The 16097-nt window shown below is 40.3% G+C and overlaps 1 protein-coding gene across 1 annotated transcript in view; it reads right to left on the bottom strand.

Annotated features, from left to right (window-relative positions):
* Positions 1–487: 487 nt before the first annotated feature.
* LOC127505426 (uncharacterized) overlaps positions 488–16097 on the bottom strand; it is a 679977-nt gene continuing 664367 nt past the window's right edge. Inside the window, exon 2 of the mRNA XM_051880973.1 lies at positions 488–511. The gene's annotated coding sequence lies outside the window, so the exon portion shown is untranslated. The remainder of the gene's footprint in view (positions 512–16097) is intronic.

Raw genomic sequence — 16097 nt, forward strand, 5'->3', positions numbered from 1 at the left:
AGACATTCATAAAGTCATTACTCCTAAACTGTAATGGAATATTCTGTTATGGTGATGTCTTTTTATTTGTTAATCTAGCCACTGTACTAAACAAGAACCTTGGATTGTTTTGGTTACTGTCTATTAGTTTGTGGAGATGGTCAGCCCTGGCTTCTTTTATAGCATTTTTATAACGGGAAGTGCTGTCTTTTGTAGGAAACTTTTTCCTCGTCGAAGCAGAGACCAGGAGACGTTGGGATATCTTTCACGCAGAAGTTACTCTTTATTGAGGAACGCGCTGTGCGTCGCTGTAGTCATCCAAGTCCAACTAAAGCAGTGTACTTGGTAGTTCATATACATTCAAGGGGGAGGGATACATAGAGTAGAGGTGGAGAAAATCTAAACAAAGCATGCAAATGCAGTGCAGGAATCAGCCCATTCCCTACATTTCCCAGCCATGATCTAATCAGCATAACAGTGTCATTCAAATGCATAGGTGCTAATCCAATCAGTCTGACAGTATCGCCCATACCTTTACATTATCATAGAGACAAAGGCAGAGCTGTGTCTTGAGCTTGTCCTGCCAAATGGACAGGAAGTGCATGAAGACAAAAGGTTAATGTTACAAACACCTGGGCTGCCTGCCTTGATCTCCTTAAATTGTCATTATCTTTACCTCAAAATGTTAAATACAATATACTTCACCTTAGTATTTCATGTGAGGTTATGTCAGGATGTAGGATCAGCAGATCTTAAACAGATTCTTAAATTTGTAATCCCACACTTTCCATGCGATTCTAAAGACCTCTAAATGGGTTTGTCTCCATTTGCGCTCTAGATTACGAGTTTCTCTCTTTATGGCACGAGTAATACTGTTGTACCATGGTGCAGTACTTTTCTCTCTAACCTTTTTTAATCTCATGGGTGCAACAGTATCTAATGTACTAGAGAAAATGGTGCCCATACTGCTAGTCATTTCCTCAAGTTCATTTGTGTGTTTGGGTACACTGAGCAGCTGAGACAGATCAGGCAGGTTATTTGTGAATCTATCTATCTATCTATCTATCTATCTATCTATCTACCTATCTAGTTAAGGAGAAATCACGCCTTAAGTGTCATACTTAAAGGAAAAACTTTATGCAAGGTGCTTTATGCAACCGGGCACTGATCCTCATGTGCTTTATTTCCTTTATATTGTGCCTCCTTCCCTCATGTCTTTGCTGGTTCGTTGTGTGTGCTTTGTGGTGTTTTCTGGTTTTCGCTCTTGTAGTTATCTTAGCTCTTGCTCTAGTTATTTTTTGATCTTATTTTCAGTAACAAAGTATCCTTGTTGCTATTTTTTTTTCTAGTACTGTTTTGCTTAGTTTAGCTCTCGTGCATTCTAACCTAGTTTAGATTTTCTTTTGTTTTAGAATTTTATTTCTACTTGTTTTCTTCAATTTTATTTTTTCCTGTTAAGAGAAAGTCCTTTTGCAATTCCAGTTTTTTATTTCTAGGATTTTAGCTCTTTCGTTTATACCTTTTCTTTTCTTTTTTTTAATTTGAGTTTCGTTAGCTTTAATTATATTCTTGTTTCTTTACATTTGTTTCTTTAGTCATTGATGTTATTAGATTATTTTTTGGTTCTCTTATTTGTTATATCTTGTCTGTCTTGTCTTGTGTCTCGTCTTGTATGTTTCTTGTGTTTGTTCCTGCCTTGTATCCTGAGTTCCCTGGCCACTGACTCTTAACTGCCTGGCAGCCTGACTGGTGCAACTATCAAACTCAAGTTATAAGCTTCTGGTTCTGTGAGTCTCTACCTGGCGGAAAGACTGATTCTACATCTGAGATCTACATCAAGCTACGAGTTCCTTGTGTTCCTGCCTGGTCCTTCCTCTCTGAATCCTGACAATGACAATGCAGTGCACTGTTCATCACCCCATACCTGTTCTTACAACAGGAATTTCTTATTGCAGTTAAATGTACAGTTAATTAAATAAATATGTACTTTGATAATTTGCGTGCGCAAATTGTGTGTGTGAGAATGTATTCCCGTTCTGCTCTCAACCTTAAAAATGTCTTCTTTGGACCCTGCATGTAGTCACATTTAAAGTATCTACCATTAAACACATTTCTTACCTATTAAACTAATTTAAACTTCATATAAAATGTATGACAAAATACATATAATATATTACAAAAATAAATAAATAAATAAATAAAACAACTTGAATCATTCTGTTAACTCAAACTCTCTCACCATTTAGCTTTAAAGGGATCATGAAATAGAGAATCAAAATGTTATTGGTACTTACATATAAGAGGTTACTCTATAATCAAAACATACTGCAAGTTTCAGAACTCAAAATTAACTTCCCAGTTTATATTATGAATTATTCTTTTCTACCATTCTCAAACACCAGGATTTGAAATTGGAAGAATTGTGTTGTCATGATTCTCCTTGACACGCCCCCTTAACATGCGTCTTCATTGTATATAATGTAGCCCAGGTAGCAATTGGGGGTTAGGTGCCTTGCTCAAGGGCACCTCAGTTGTGGGCAATGTGGGTGGAGAGAGCGCTGTTCATTCACTCCCCCCACCTACATTTCCTGCCGGTACTGAGACTCGAACCTACAACCTCTCGGAGAGCTCAGAGTTTGGTCCAAACCTAGAGTACTCCCCCCGGATGTGATAGGAATAGTTAGAAATAGAAGTGAGGAGATGGGGTGGTGGAGGGATGCTGATAAACTGTCAACAAACAGAGGTAAGTCTGCTGTATATTTACCTCTTATCATTAATTGAGTTGATTAACTGAATGCGCTCCTCTCGTGTTAATTAGGTTAATTATCTGAACGTGCTCCTCCCGAACTTTGTTAATAAAACATAATTTCACAAGCTCTCACTTACATATAATTAGATAGTAAAGGTTATGCGTATTTGGTGTGCTGTCTGGGGGGAGGGCTCCAAGCTCGGAATTTGGCCTGAACCCAGAGTACTCCCCCAAAAAGCAAATTAGCAAAGGACAGCTGCCAGACTAAAGACCCCCCCAAATGACCCCAAGATTTGGCGGGCTGGTGTTTCAAAACGAAGCCTGGTCGTTTGACCGAGAGGGACCTCAGACGGGGGCCTCACCGGATGGAGAAAGAGAAAACATGGGGAAAGAGAAAACATGGGCGCTCGACCGGGAGGGCCCTCACAGCATCCAGCGGGAGTTCAATACTCACTGCATTAGACGGTAAGCCTCGCTGGATGGGGAAAGGGAAAACGTGGAATTTTTTTTTTTTTTTTTTAGCTGATGAGGGTTTGACACTTCTGCGGCAGTGAAGTAAAAAATATTTTCACTATTGAACGGATTGATGGTGTTAATTGAGGTGGATATGGTGAGCCTGTAGGTTTGAGTGTGTGAGAACAAGCTGGAGCTGAAGAATTTAGCTGATAAGGGTTCATTGAGCTTCTTTGATGTGGAAGCAATAGGAGCGAATATAACTCTTAAAAGCCTTTGGCAACCAGCCACTGAGAGATTGAATCTGATGCTGGGAGCGGCCTTTTTGAGCAGCTGTGGTTGCTGCACCTATGTGTAGTGATTTTTACTCCATTCACTGGTGACGTAGTGATTTTTGATCACGTGTCACTTAAGGTGTGGTTATGGGTGTATCAGATGACCCCTCCCCTCTTTTGTAATACGGAGCACCAGTCAAGAATACTATCTTAAAAATTTAAGAACACTCCAAAAAGAGTTGTTCAATTATTCAGAATTAATATAAACTGGAGGGAGTCGGTCAACTAGTAGAGTCTTTGATCATCAACACAAGGAAGACACAGTTATAATAAAATCAATGGAATTTATTAACAATAGACATGCAAGAGTAAATACCACAACGATTAATAATAAAGTAATGAATATGCACTTCTAAAAGATAGTAAAATAATAATCAAAGGAAAATACTGAATTAAATCGGCGAAACAAATAAATGAAGTGAACACAGAATGGATAAATGTAATGCGGTTGAACTGAATGTAGAATGGAAGAAAATTGTATGGGAATGCTTCTTATGGAAACCACCTAATGGCTCTGGTAAAATGGTGATAAATAATTGCTTATTTATCATTCAACAAATAATATCCCTATTATTTGTAACAAGCTGACCTCAAGTAACTATTATCTAAAAAGGTTAGAAAAACATATGCTGCATGTGTAAACTAATGCCAAGGTCTCTAGAAAGAGGTTTGGTAAATTTGTATTTACGTTCCACACAGTCGGGTGATCAATCCAGTAGCAGAGACGTCTTCCACTGATGATGCTGGCTGCGTGCAGTGGGAGGGCGCGGAGTTGCGATCCAGTAGTCGTGCCACTCTTGGCTGGAGGATGCTGAACTTCGGTTGCGCCAAGAGGGTCCTTTAGGATGGACTGGGCAGCTGGGTCAGATGAATCTTCACAGGTTCCTTTGCAGGCTGGCTGCGTCGCTGACGAGCCGTGTAGTACAGGCAATGTCTGCCGATGCAGAGGTCCTTTACGGACTGGGCTGCACTGCTGTAGGAGCCGTAAGGGTCAGATGAAGTCCCTCAATGCTGGGGCCCTTTTTTGCAGCTAGAGTGCAGCTGGAAGCAATGTGAAAGGTTTTGCTCGCAAAAGCTTAACCTTAACTCTCTTGTAGTCTCTTTCCTCGTCAGGTCAGAAACTCAGGACATGGAGTGTCTGTTAATGTCTCCTTCCCCGTCGAGCTGGAAACGCAGAACAAGGGTGTGTCTACCCGGGGGACATATTTATCCCTTTCTGATGAGGAGGAGATTGAAATGTGGCACCTTGCTGATCCTGGAGTGTGATTGGCCACTGTTATCTGAAGCAGCCCCGGTGTTGCCCATCCTAGTGTGGAACTCGTTTGCATAGCATAAAGTACAGTGTTAAAATAGTGTCTTTAACATTTTACCCATGCATTATTTATTTACCAAACCTCTTTCAAATTATTAAAGGCATCGTAGGGAACAGATAGACACCAAACACGATATGGAATGGTTAAGTCATCGTCCATGCATTTGTTTATCTGTTAACAGGTCTGTCCCATGACCTGTTGTTTTAACAGTCAGTAACCATTAACATAAAATGTGCTTTGCATGAAGATGGAGTGGACGCGATGCAGTTTAAACCAAATTAAGGCCTCCAAACATAGCTATGAATGGATTTAGATAGATCTCTGTGTGAGTTTGGTGGTTAGAGTCAATGTGTCATCCAATGAGAAGTCCTCTCCTTGGTTTTGGTGGGTGCAGAAGGTCCCCCTTCCTGCTCTGGAAGAGGTGTCTGGCAGTTGTCCTAACATCTGATATTGCTGAACATTTGTTTATGTTCATTCACCAAAGATCCAATCACAGTGTGGCACATCTTCTTACACACCAGCAGTTAGAGAGGGGCCCTGTTGTAAACTGGTCCCTGGAATGCCATCTTAACTGTTGTTCACAACATATGCAAAATGAAAGATTGGAAAAGTGATCTGGTGGAATGCTGAGCTGGGGTGGCAGATAGGCAGTCTGGGCCTGCGCTGCTAGTGGAGGCAGCCTCATGCTAGGGTCTGCGGTTGGAGATGTAGGCCGGGAAAAGAAAGTGAGTTTGAGACTGATGACTGGGCCTACGCTGCTTGCAGATGCATCCTCAGGCTAGGGTCTGCTGAAGGACCTCTAGGTCACTGGTAGGAGAAAAGGTTAGAGGCAGCAGGAGGATAAAGTGTTATCTTTGCCTGCATCACTGGCGGAGGCAGCCTTGCGCTAGGAGGAGGAATGGGGAAGGTTAGAGACAGCGGGATGAAATGGCTGAGACGACTGAGCTTGCTTCGCTAGCAAAGGCAACCTAACACTAGGGGGAAGGCATTAGTTTAGAGGGACAGACATTGTTGAATGGGGTGCGGCGCCAGGGAAAGCCATGGTGTGTGGCTGAGCGGAGGGAGGAGGAGAGTGGGGCCTGGAGGTGGCGGAATCTGGGGCGTGGCCCAGGCTTGCTAAAGGCCTGCTGCCATGGCCTGACGCTCGTCTTCAAGTGTGTGAATTGAAGATGCGAGGGAGAGGAGATATGAGATAGAGGGGTGGCCTTGTGGGATTATGCACATTGTGAAGTTTAAGTGGCCACGCAAAGACAGCAGTTCGCATTTAGGACACTGTGTCCTGACTAGGAAGGTGGATGTAACCAGAAATATCCTATTAATTTTTCCTTGTGCAGTGAGGCCTGCAGATTAACTGTATCCGAGTTGATGCCTAGGAATTCAATGGATGTGCTGGACTCATGGTTTTATCCTGGTAGATTGGAATCCAGAGTGCAGTGAAAACAGTGTGGGGTGGAGATATCAATTATTAAAAGTTTTGTAAATGTTCTTTGATGAGAAAAGCCTAAAATGCTTTGTAACCTGCATATATTAGACTCTGACACATCGGTTCGATACTGTGGTTTAATACTATAATTAGGGATGCACCGATACCGATACCGGTATCGGTATTGGGCTGATACCAAGCTCATGTACTTGTACTCATACTCGTAAAAATACCCCCGATACCAAAGAACGATACCTCACGTGACATATCTGACAGAATTTTCCACGCACAGAGATACCGGCGGCAGCAGCAGAAACAATGTCAGCCTCAGGGGTGTGGAAATACTTCAAAATTAATGATGACAACCAACACATTGCGAACTGCATGCAAATCATGCTGAATGACAGACCAGAAGCGCTCTCTCTCGCACTCTCTCTCTCTCTCTCTCTCTCTCCCTCTCCTTCTTGCGCGCGATCCAAGTTCTCTCAGACAACGCGTGGTCATTTCTCCTTGTGCCTGAATGGTCAAATGCACAAATAGTTGTCAAAATGTCCATCGTGTGGAGTATTTCACGTAAATACAGTCGGTTATGGCGTAAGTGGACGTAAACAGGTGGCTGAAAACAGGATATGTGTCAGTATATTACATCCTTGGATTCAGTCTTAAGGGAGAGTAGCCTAATTAAATATTTGTCTGCCATTAATGTTAATAAAACAACAAAAGATGTTAAATAAATGTATATATATTATATCATGAAATAAAATATTGCCCACTCGTCCCGTATTCCACATGAGAAATCTGGTCACCCTAGGTTGTGTTTACATTCGTTCACAGTGTTATTGTCATGAATATGGCTCCCACGGTTCATCCTCCGGACCGCCGGAGGGAGCCATCACCGGAATATTGATTCTCCACCATTCGGACTTCATTTCCCATAGGCCCTCATTCCTGCGACTGATTGCACACACACACCTGCACTGCATCACGCACACACTATTTAAGACACGCATACACACCACATCTTAACGAAGTCTTGATTTGCTACGGTAGTCATTTCTGAGCGTTATTCTGTGGACTGATATCTTGTTGTTACCTGGACTGTTTATCTCTTGTGAACCCCTGCCGCCTGCCCTGAACCTTGCCTGTACCCTGGACTGTGTTTGTTTGCCGCCTGTCTTGATCCTTGCCTGTCCCTGTTTACAGTACTGCTCTGCCCTTGTCTGTACTACTGCTGTGTTTAATAAAGCTGCAAATGGATCCACACTCTGTTGATCCATCATTACAGTTATGTTATAAACATTTGTTCTGTAATATTTGTTTAGCACTCTTTGAAAGGCAGGTTATATATATATATATATATATATATATATTTTTTTTTTTTTAATGACTTTGGTAATTATGCCCTTTGAAGGTTATTGGACATTGTGAAATTTGTGCTTTAAGTTTGTGACAAGCACATAAAAATTATTACTTTTTTCATTGGAGTAATAATAAAGAAGCTGTCCTACATGCATTAGTCTCACTGTGTTGTACTTGGAAAACTGCCACATCACCAAAAAAAAAAAAAAGAAAAAAAAAAGAAAAAAAAAATCTGTATCCGTATCGGCTAGTACCAGAAAAAAAAATATCGGTACTTGTACTCGGTCCTTAAAAATGGTATCGGTGCATCCCTAACTGTAATCATTGTTCGATGTCGAATGATCATAAAACAGCAAAGTACCGTTTGATTTAGATTGTTTGTTCCTTTATCTGATGCTGGTTTGAGTGGCACACGTACATTCATTTAATAAAGTTCGAAAGAGACTCGCTTATAGTAAAAGTAAAAGAACTTTGTATAATAAAAATGTGCGCCTTGAATTTATTCAATTGTGTTCGACAATCACTAAAGGATCACTAAACCTTCCATGAAACACTGCTTGTATGATAAATATATGAAGAGTTGCAAAAACAGATAAACACCACGTTTAAAAAAAAAATGAACTGACTGCAGTGCGTTATTCTCCACATATAGCACGTTCTGAACCCTAAATACATTTTGTCAAAAAAGCCAGTATTGTCCACTGTCAAGGCATTGCGAGTTTACGTTTTTTGCCAGAAATCAACAAGCACCCTTACTGTTTGTTTACAGAACCCGATAAGTCCGTTTTAGCGAATCAGCGCACAGTATTCAGGTCAGGTGACAAGGCTGCTAGTCACTTCGAAAAGACACGCTAGCTGGGGGGAGTTTCGTCTAAAGACCTATTAGGACGGTAATTGTTTCTCAGGGAGACGTAAGGTATTTTCACCATTTACAGACGGTAGACTGTGATTTTATTGCCATCCGAATCCAGAATGTCAGTGTTTTCTCCCACCACCCGTGTAAAAAAAATCCCCGGCCGAATTACCTACTGTTTTTTGACAAACACCAAGGTTGTGTGGTTTAATTGCCATCTGAATCCATGTCACAGAGTTTTTAAAAGGGGATCATTCTAAAAGTCATTTTGTAAACCCGTTTGACCACCGATGAGCACCGTATGGTAACTGTTGTCAGTTGCGCTTTGCGGTAATTTGACCACAAAGAACTGGCTTTTTTGCATGCATTTTAAAAACGGGCACATTCATAACCGAAACGCTAGAAAGTTTTTACAGGAATAATCTTTCATCACCGCTCCACTACAGCAAGAGGGTGCTGATAAAACCAAAATGAAAAAAAAAGAAGAAGAAAAACACAAAAACATCTGAAATGGGCCATTATCATGGTGGCCACAGGTATGTAATACAATTTGAAAACATGTAACGTTATTTTGTATTGTATCTGTTAATTTACACATTTTTAAAATGACATCCATAATTTTGAGAGAACACAGAAAATCATTTAAAACCGAAAAAAGTGTCAAGTTCCTATTAAGTAGGATATTTGAATTAATAATACAAAAATATATTATTCCTTATTAAAAGTTAAATATTAAAATTATTATTTTTTAATTTTATTAAAAATATAATTAAATATTACTTTATTAATTGTCATTTTCTTTATAGCTGACAATCTTGTGACTAACCCTGAGCCACCAGTGAAAAGAAGCAGCATTTTCTGGGAGACAGATGTGCTGGAACACTTCACAGATAGTCAGTGGTATCAGAACTTCAGAATGCCACAAGAGGCATTTCTGAATCTCTGTGGCTTGCTCAGTCCCTATATTCAAAACCAAAATACAGTTATGAAAAGTCCAGTGCCTCTACAAAAGACAGCGGCCCTTACCCACTACAGACTTGCCTGCAGTGTTGAATTTCATGATTTGGCCAACCTTTTTGGCATTGGCATGAGCACAGCATGCAACATTTTCTGGGAAGTGTGTGAGGCTTTGTGCCATCTCAAGAAGAAAATGGTAAAAAGACCAAGATCTTTACAAGACCTGCAATCCATCATTGATGGGTTTAAAGGAAATAAAATGGGTTTCCTTTGTGTGCTGGGACCCTGGATGGTACTCACATCCACATTATTGCTCCTTCACGGTACTGCACTGATTATTACAACAGAAAGGAATGGTATAGTGTGCAGCTTCAGGGCCGTGTAGACCATAAGTACAGGTTTACGGACTTTGATGTTGGCTGGCCAGGGAAGTGCCATGAGTCGTTTGTCAAAGCTTTGTCACAAGTTTGAAAATGGTACTTTCATTCCATTACTTACAAGGTCCATTGAAGGAGTGGAAATCCAGCCTCTCATTGTACCAGACTCTGCATACAGCATATCTTAACCATGTGATGAAACCTTTCCCTGACGGTACATTGAGAAAACCACAGAAGGAGTTTAACATATGCTTGAGCAGGGCTCGCATACATGTTGAGCATGCTTTTGGCCGCCTGAAAGGTAGATGGTGCTGCATCATGAAGAGAAATGACAGTGCAGCAAACAACATCAAGTATGTCATGGTGGCCTGCATTGTGTTACATAACTTGCGTGAAGAGTGGAACCGGGAGTATGTTGACACAGCCCACCAGCCTCCAGAAAACACAGATTTACCACAGGACATTCCATCCTTTCCCAGTGCGTCTGAGTTGACCGCCTGCCCTGAACAGCCTGACTCACCAACCTGTACTGCAGAAGAAATTCGACAGGCAATAATGCTTCATGTATCAACACAATAGGAGTGTAAACACCTTTTTAAAAATAAGGGTTCCCACTCTAAGCCAAATGTCAAATTCCCTGACTTTTCCCTGACTTTCACTGACTAAAAAGCTGAATTTCCATGACCCATAATGAACGGAACAGGCCACTGTTGTGCTGAGCACTGAGCAGACAAAAATCAGCCACAGGCAGTATTTTAAATCCATCTATTTGCAAGCTTTATTTACTTGTTCAGTAACACTCCTTTTTGTTTTTGCGCTTTTACCTGTTAAATGCACTTTGATATTTTTTGGTACTATTTCTACAGAAATTAATTTATAGTTTTTATGCTTTCAGGGGTTAAACGCTTTAGAGGATTTTCTGTTTCTCATCAAGTTCATCATTCAGTCTTTTGATTTCGTCACATTTAGATTTGCAGACTGTTTGACACTAGTCTATTTCTGTAAATGGTTATGATTATTTAAGTCTGAAATAAATAGTTAATAATTATTAAATAATTAATATTTAATATTAATATTTTTCCTTCAGAAGTAATGTTGGTAGTTTATCCAATGTGCATTTATTAATTTATTCACATTTATTCATTCTACTATGGTGGCTAAACGAAGGTAACAGCTACGCATGACCAATTTGAAAATTCTGTGTGACTGCCACTAGGGGAAAAGGCGGCTTACCATGTCCTTTTTTTTTTTTTTTTTAGCTTAATGTGTCCTAACCAGACTTGACCATGCTACAAGACGACAAAATCAATCATAAATTACAGCCACTCATAACAGCGTGTGGGTGGGCTCTGTTCCCAGCTTAACACAAAAACCAAACGAAATTAAACTAAACAAAATTGAACCATAAAACATGTTTCAAAATACATACTCAAGTGACTGATACAATCTTTGTCATGAAATACACTTGTTCGGGCTTTGCTTAATATTAAAATGGTTTGAGCTTGAATATCATTTTGCATGACTTTAATAGCCACTATGAGAGCAACAAAGGATAATTTACCTCAGAGTTTGAAAAAAAATAATAAAAGGAAACAAGAATGTTCAAACTGTAAGTAATAGATACTTTTCTTTGTGCATTTATGTCCTTGTTCCCTCTCTATGACCTGAACTATTAGCTGCAAAATACTAGAAATATAGAAACCATTTCAAAAATAGAATCCTTTGTCTTGTCACGGCTGGTTAGGACAGTCTTTGAAGTGGTCATTTTGTAGCCAAAGCTCTTGAAATTTACAGTTTCCTGGCATGTTTGCCTTAGTTAACAGGTACAGCTGACTGCATTTGACTTAAGTTGATGAGCGGGAAGGGAATAAAATGCCACTGAAAAATAGCCTAACCATGACAATACGCAAAACACGTGAAACAACGCAATAAAAAAAAAAAAAACGCAGTATAGAAAAATTATATTTTGATTAATGGAAACTAAAATTTAAATCGACAAACAAAAATCCCTGATATTCCATGACTTGGACAAAAAATATAGAATTCCCAGACTTTCAATGTCTGGAATAGACCTTTTAAAATTCCATGATATTCCAGAAATTCCATGACCCGTGGGAACCCTGAAAAATGTACAATGGTGTAGTAAAAGTAACCAGTATACTCCCATGTTTAGTACAACAAAATATTTTATTTCAAATAGCAATAGTATACTTTTTCTCTGTTATTAACTTTGAATAAGGATGTGTAGGAAACTTTTTCCTCGTCGAAGCAGAGACCAGGAGACGTTGGGATATCTTTTCAAGCAGAAGTTACTCTTTATTGAGAAACGCGCTGTGCGTCGCTGTAGTCATCCAAGTCTAACTAAGGCAGTGTACTTGGTAGTTCATATACATTCAAGGGGGAGGGATACATAGAGTAGAGGTGGAGACAATCTAAACAAAGCATGCAAATGCAGTGCAGGAATCAGCCCATTCCCTACATTTCCCAGCCATGATCTAATCAGCATAACGGTGTCATTCAAATGCATAGGTGCTAATCCAATCAGTCTGGCAGTATTGCCCATACCTTTACATTATCATAGAGACAAAGGCACAGCTGTGCTTTGAGCTTGTTCTGCCAAATGGTTAGGAAGTGTATGAAGACAAAAGGTTAATTTCACAGACACCTGGGCTGCCTGCCTTGATCTCCTTAGAATGTCATTATCTTTACCTCAGAATTTAAAACACAATGTATAGAAAGTTTTCAGTTCATATACTATTACATTGGAACCTAGATATAACATAGTACAAATTTGTAATCCCACAGATGAAATGAATGCACTGTAGAAGTACAGAACCTGCATATATATATATATATATATATATATATATATATATATATATATACATATATATATATATATATATATATATATATATATATATAAGAACAATTTTTACTCAGAGCATTCTTTCAGTGGGTGTAGTCACTGCAAGTTTTGTAGGTTAACCCTCTGGGGTCTGAGGATTTTCGGGGCCCTGGAGAAGTTTTGACATGCCCTGACATTTGTGCTTTTTTCAGTTGTTCATAAACATATTAATGGAAAAAGTGTCATTACACTGTATTCAGCACAAACTAGGCTACAATAATATGTGAGGAACATGTATGTACATGTTTGTGTTTTTGAAGGAATAACGTTTATGCGTGGTTATTGAAAAAACAAAAAACTTAAGTCACTGAAATAAAGCCCAAAAAAATATATAAAATCTGTGTTCACAAGACTTCTGGGTATTGGAGGTTGTAGACTAGAGTTTTTGCTTAAAAATTATGTAAAAATTATCCTGCCTACTCGTTCATATAAAACAATATATTGATTTAGTTTTTGTAAGACACTTTTTGTCAAGAAACACAGTATGCGTGGAGGCGTGAATCATCATGAATAATGAGGTAATTCACACCTGAGAAGACAAAAGAATCGCATAAAGACCTCTAATGACCTGCATAATAATGAGGCCTTTCAGTCAGGTAGGCTGTGAAAAAACCCTCTGTGATCATGTCTCAAGCTCATCATGGTGTATATCAAACATACAGAAAAAACAGCAATACTGTGAAATGTTATTACAATTTAAAATAATGGTATTCTATTATATACTTTAAAATATAATGGATTTCTGTGATGCAAAGCGTCTGAACATTCATGTTACTTCTATGGCATTTCATATAGCCTTTTAGCTTAAAAGCATGCACATTTGGAGAAATATTGATGGATTCTCATATGTTTGTCAATTTTCTGTACAGAAGAGTAATATTTATTCAATATTTATTGTCATCACTATGAACGCTGGATACTGTGTTTTCAATTCATACTTGCAGCCAGAGGGCGCTCTGTGCACATTTAGTCCACAAATTAATCTAAAGAAGAACAGGACATTCCAGGAACTAACGGCATGTCTTCCAGAGGTCTCTAACCATGGCTTTAACATACAGATAAACACTTTTCAAGACAATAAATACATGATTGAGACGATGTATACATGTATTGCCTCAGAATTTGCGTCTGACTAGCGCTCACTCCGTGGGCGTGGCCGCATTAGTGGATAATGAGCTGAATCACGGACTTCTGACATGTGTCTATTTTCATACAGATTACTTAAACACAGAATTTTTGTTTTCGATTTGACTTACACGATTTAAAACCTGACATTTCAACGTTTCTTTAGACATAAGTCTAATTTTTTGTGATTAGTTTTCACTAAGTTACAGTTCATTTTCTGAGAACTATCAGATTGGACTTCGTTCAGAGGGAGACGACAGATCACGCATCATGTTAGTTTTCTTTATTTTGCAAAAAGCACAACATTTTGTTTTTACTCTGAGTGTACAGAAATAAAAGAAGATATTCCACAGATTAAAATGGTGTATAACTCTTAATTGTATGTGCAACATTAACGGAGTATTCTGAGTCTCTTTCACACTGGTAAGAAAAAAAACGAGGTGGTATTGCCGGCGTGACCGCCGACCCGAGGGAGTTAAACCTCCCCGGGGATGTGCTAAATACCATTTCTTAGGCAAGAGCCCCGTCCATGAGACGCCTCTACGCCCAGAAGTGGTCGGTCTTCGTTGACTGGTGCTCCGCACGAAACGAAGACCCTGTTGAGTGTGACGTATCCCCGATACTGTCATTTCTCCTGGAGCGTCTTAACAAGGGCCTCACCCCTTCTACGCTCAAGGTGTACATAGCAGCCATTGCAGCGTTCCACGCTCCCATCGCTGGCCAATCAGTGGGTCAAAACAGCCTCATTGTGCGTTTCCTGAGAGGTTCTAGGCGGTTGAACCCCCCACGTCCTCTCACTGTTCCCACTTGGGACCTTTCCACGGTCCTCAGAGTGCTCAAAGGGCCTGCCTTTGAGCCGCTGCGGTCAGCTGACCTTCGGCCCTTAACGCTCAAGACCGCTCTGCTACTTGCATTAGCATCAGTCAAGCGTGTTGGTGACCTGCAGGCCCTCTCTGTGAGCCCTGCATGCCTTGAATTTGGGCCCAACGACTCAAAGGTCTTTTTAAAACCCAGGCATGGCTACGTCCCTAAAGTGCTCTCGACCCCGTTCAGAGCACAAGTCACTTCCCTCTCAGCACTGCCTCCCTCGTCGAACAAGCGAGAGTAGGAATTACTCTGCCCAGTTAGGGCATTGAGGACCTACATTGAGCGGTCACAGCTGTTTTGGCAATCTGACCAGCTTTTTGTCTGCTTTGGCGGCCGCACCAAAGGGTCTCCGGTCTCAAAGCAGCGACTCTCGCGTTGGATAGTCGACGCTATCGCTCTATGTTACTCCTCTATGGGCCTTGATTGCCCCATAGGATTTAGAGCCCACTCCACGAGAGGGATGGCCTGGTCTAGTGGAGTCTCTATCAAAGACATCTGTGAGGCGGCCGGCTGGTCCTCGCCATCCACTTTTGTCAGATTTTATAACCTGGACATCCCGACCTTGCAAGCTCAGGTCCTCTCGGTGTGATACGACAGCATCTGTCGAGTTCCACCATCATGCCACTTCCAGGGAGCTATCTCCCTCTTTGCAAGTGTAACATAAAGGGTTCGATGGCTCCGGCCCTACGGTGTCCATGATAAGTTGAGTCGGGCCCTGCCGTGGCATGGAGCGGTTGAATTCGTTCCCCATACGCAGTACGAGTGAAGTATCGAAAGGGAATGTACTCGGTTATGAACGTAACCTCGGTTCCCTGAGATACGGAACGAGTACTGCGTTCTATGCCGTGCCACGAGGCTGCGGCTTCAGTGTCGTCACTTCAGTCGAATGACCTGAAATCCTATGGCGAAATGCCCGCTTATATAGCCATACGCCCCGCCCATTTTGATGGGCTTTGGTGCGCCGCATCGCCATAGGCTCGCGCAGCTCCGCCGCGCCATCATTGGCTCAAAAAGTTCTCTAGTTTGAACCAATGGCCGTGCAGTTACACTGCGCTATTGAAAAAGGCTTCAGCAGCGAGGAAAAGGAGATCTTTCCCCATACGCAGTACTCGTTCCGTATCTCAGGGAACCAAGGTTACGTTCGTAACTGAGTACGTTTCTGCGTTTTTGCACAGGTGATTGATTACTTAAGATATTTTGCTATCATTATATTCATTAGAATATAACATGTTATTGATATGAAACTGTTTATATATTTATTTATTACACTTAATTTATAAATAAGTAAATAGATTAGTATAAAATGTTTTGAATTTCCTGATGTTGTGTATTATATTATATAGTATTATTATTATATGTATACATATTAAATTTTTTACTGAATTATTTTGTTTATTCG

Source organism: Ctenopharyngodon idella, chromosome 22, assembly GCF_019924925.1.
Source record: "Ctenopharyngodon idella isolate HZGC_01 chromosome 22, HZGC01, whole genome shotgun sequence".
Taxonomy (NCBI): Eukaryota; Metazoa; Chordata; class Actinopteri; order Cypriniformes; family Xenocyprididae; genus Ctenopharyngodon; species Ctenopharyngodon idella.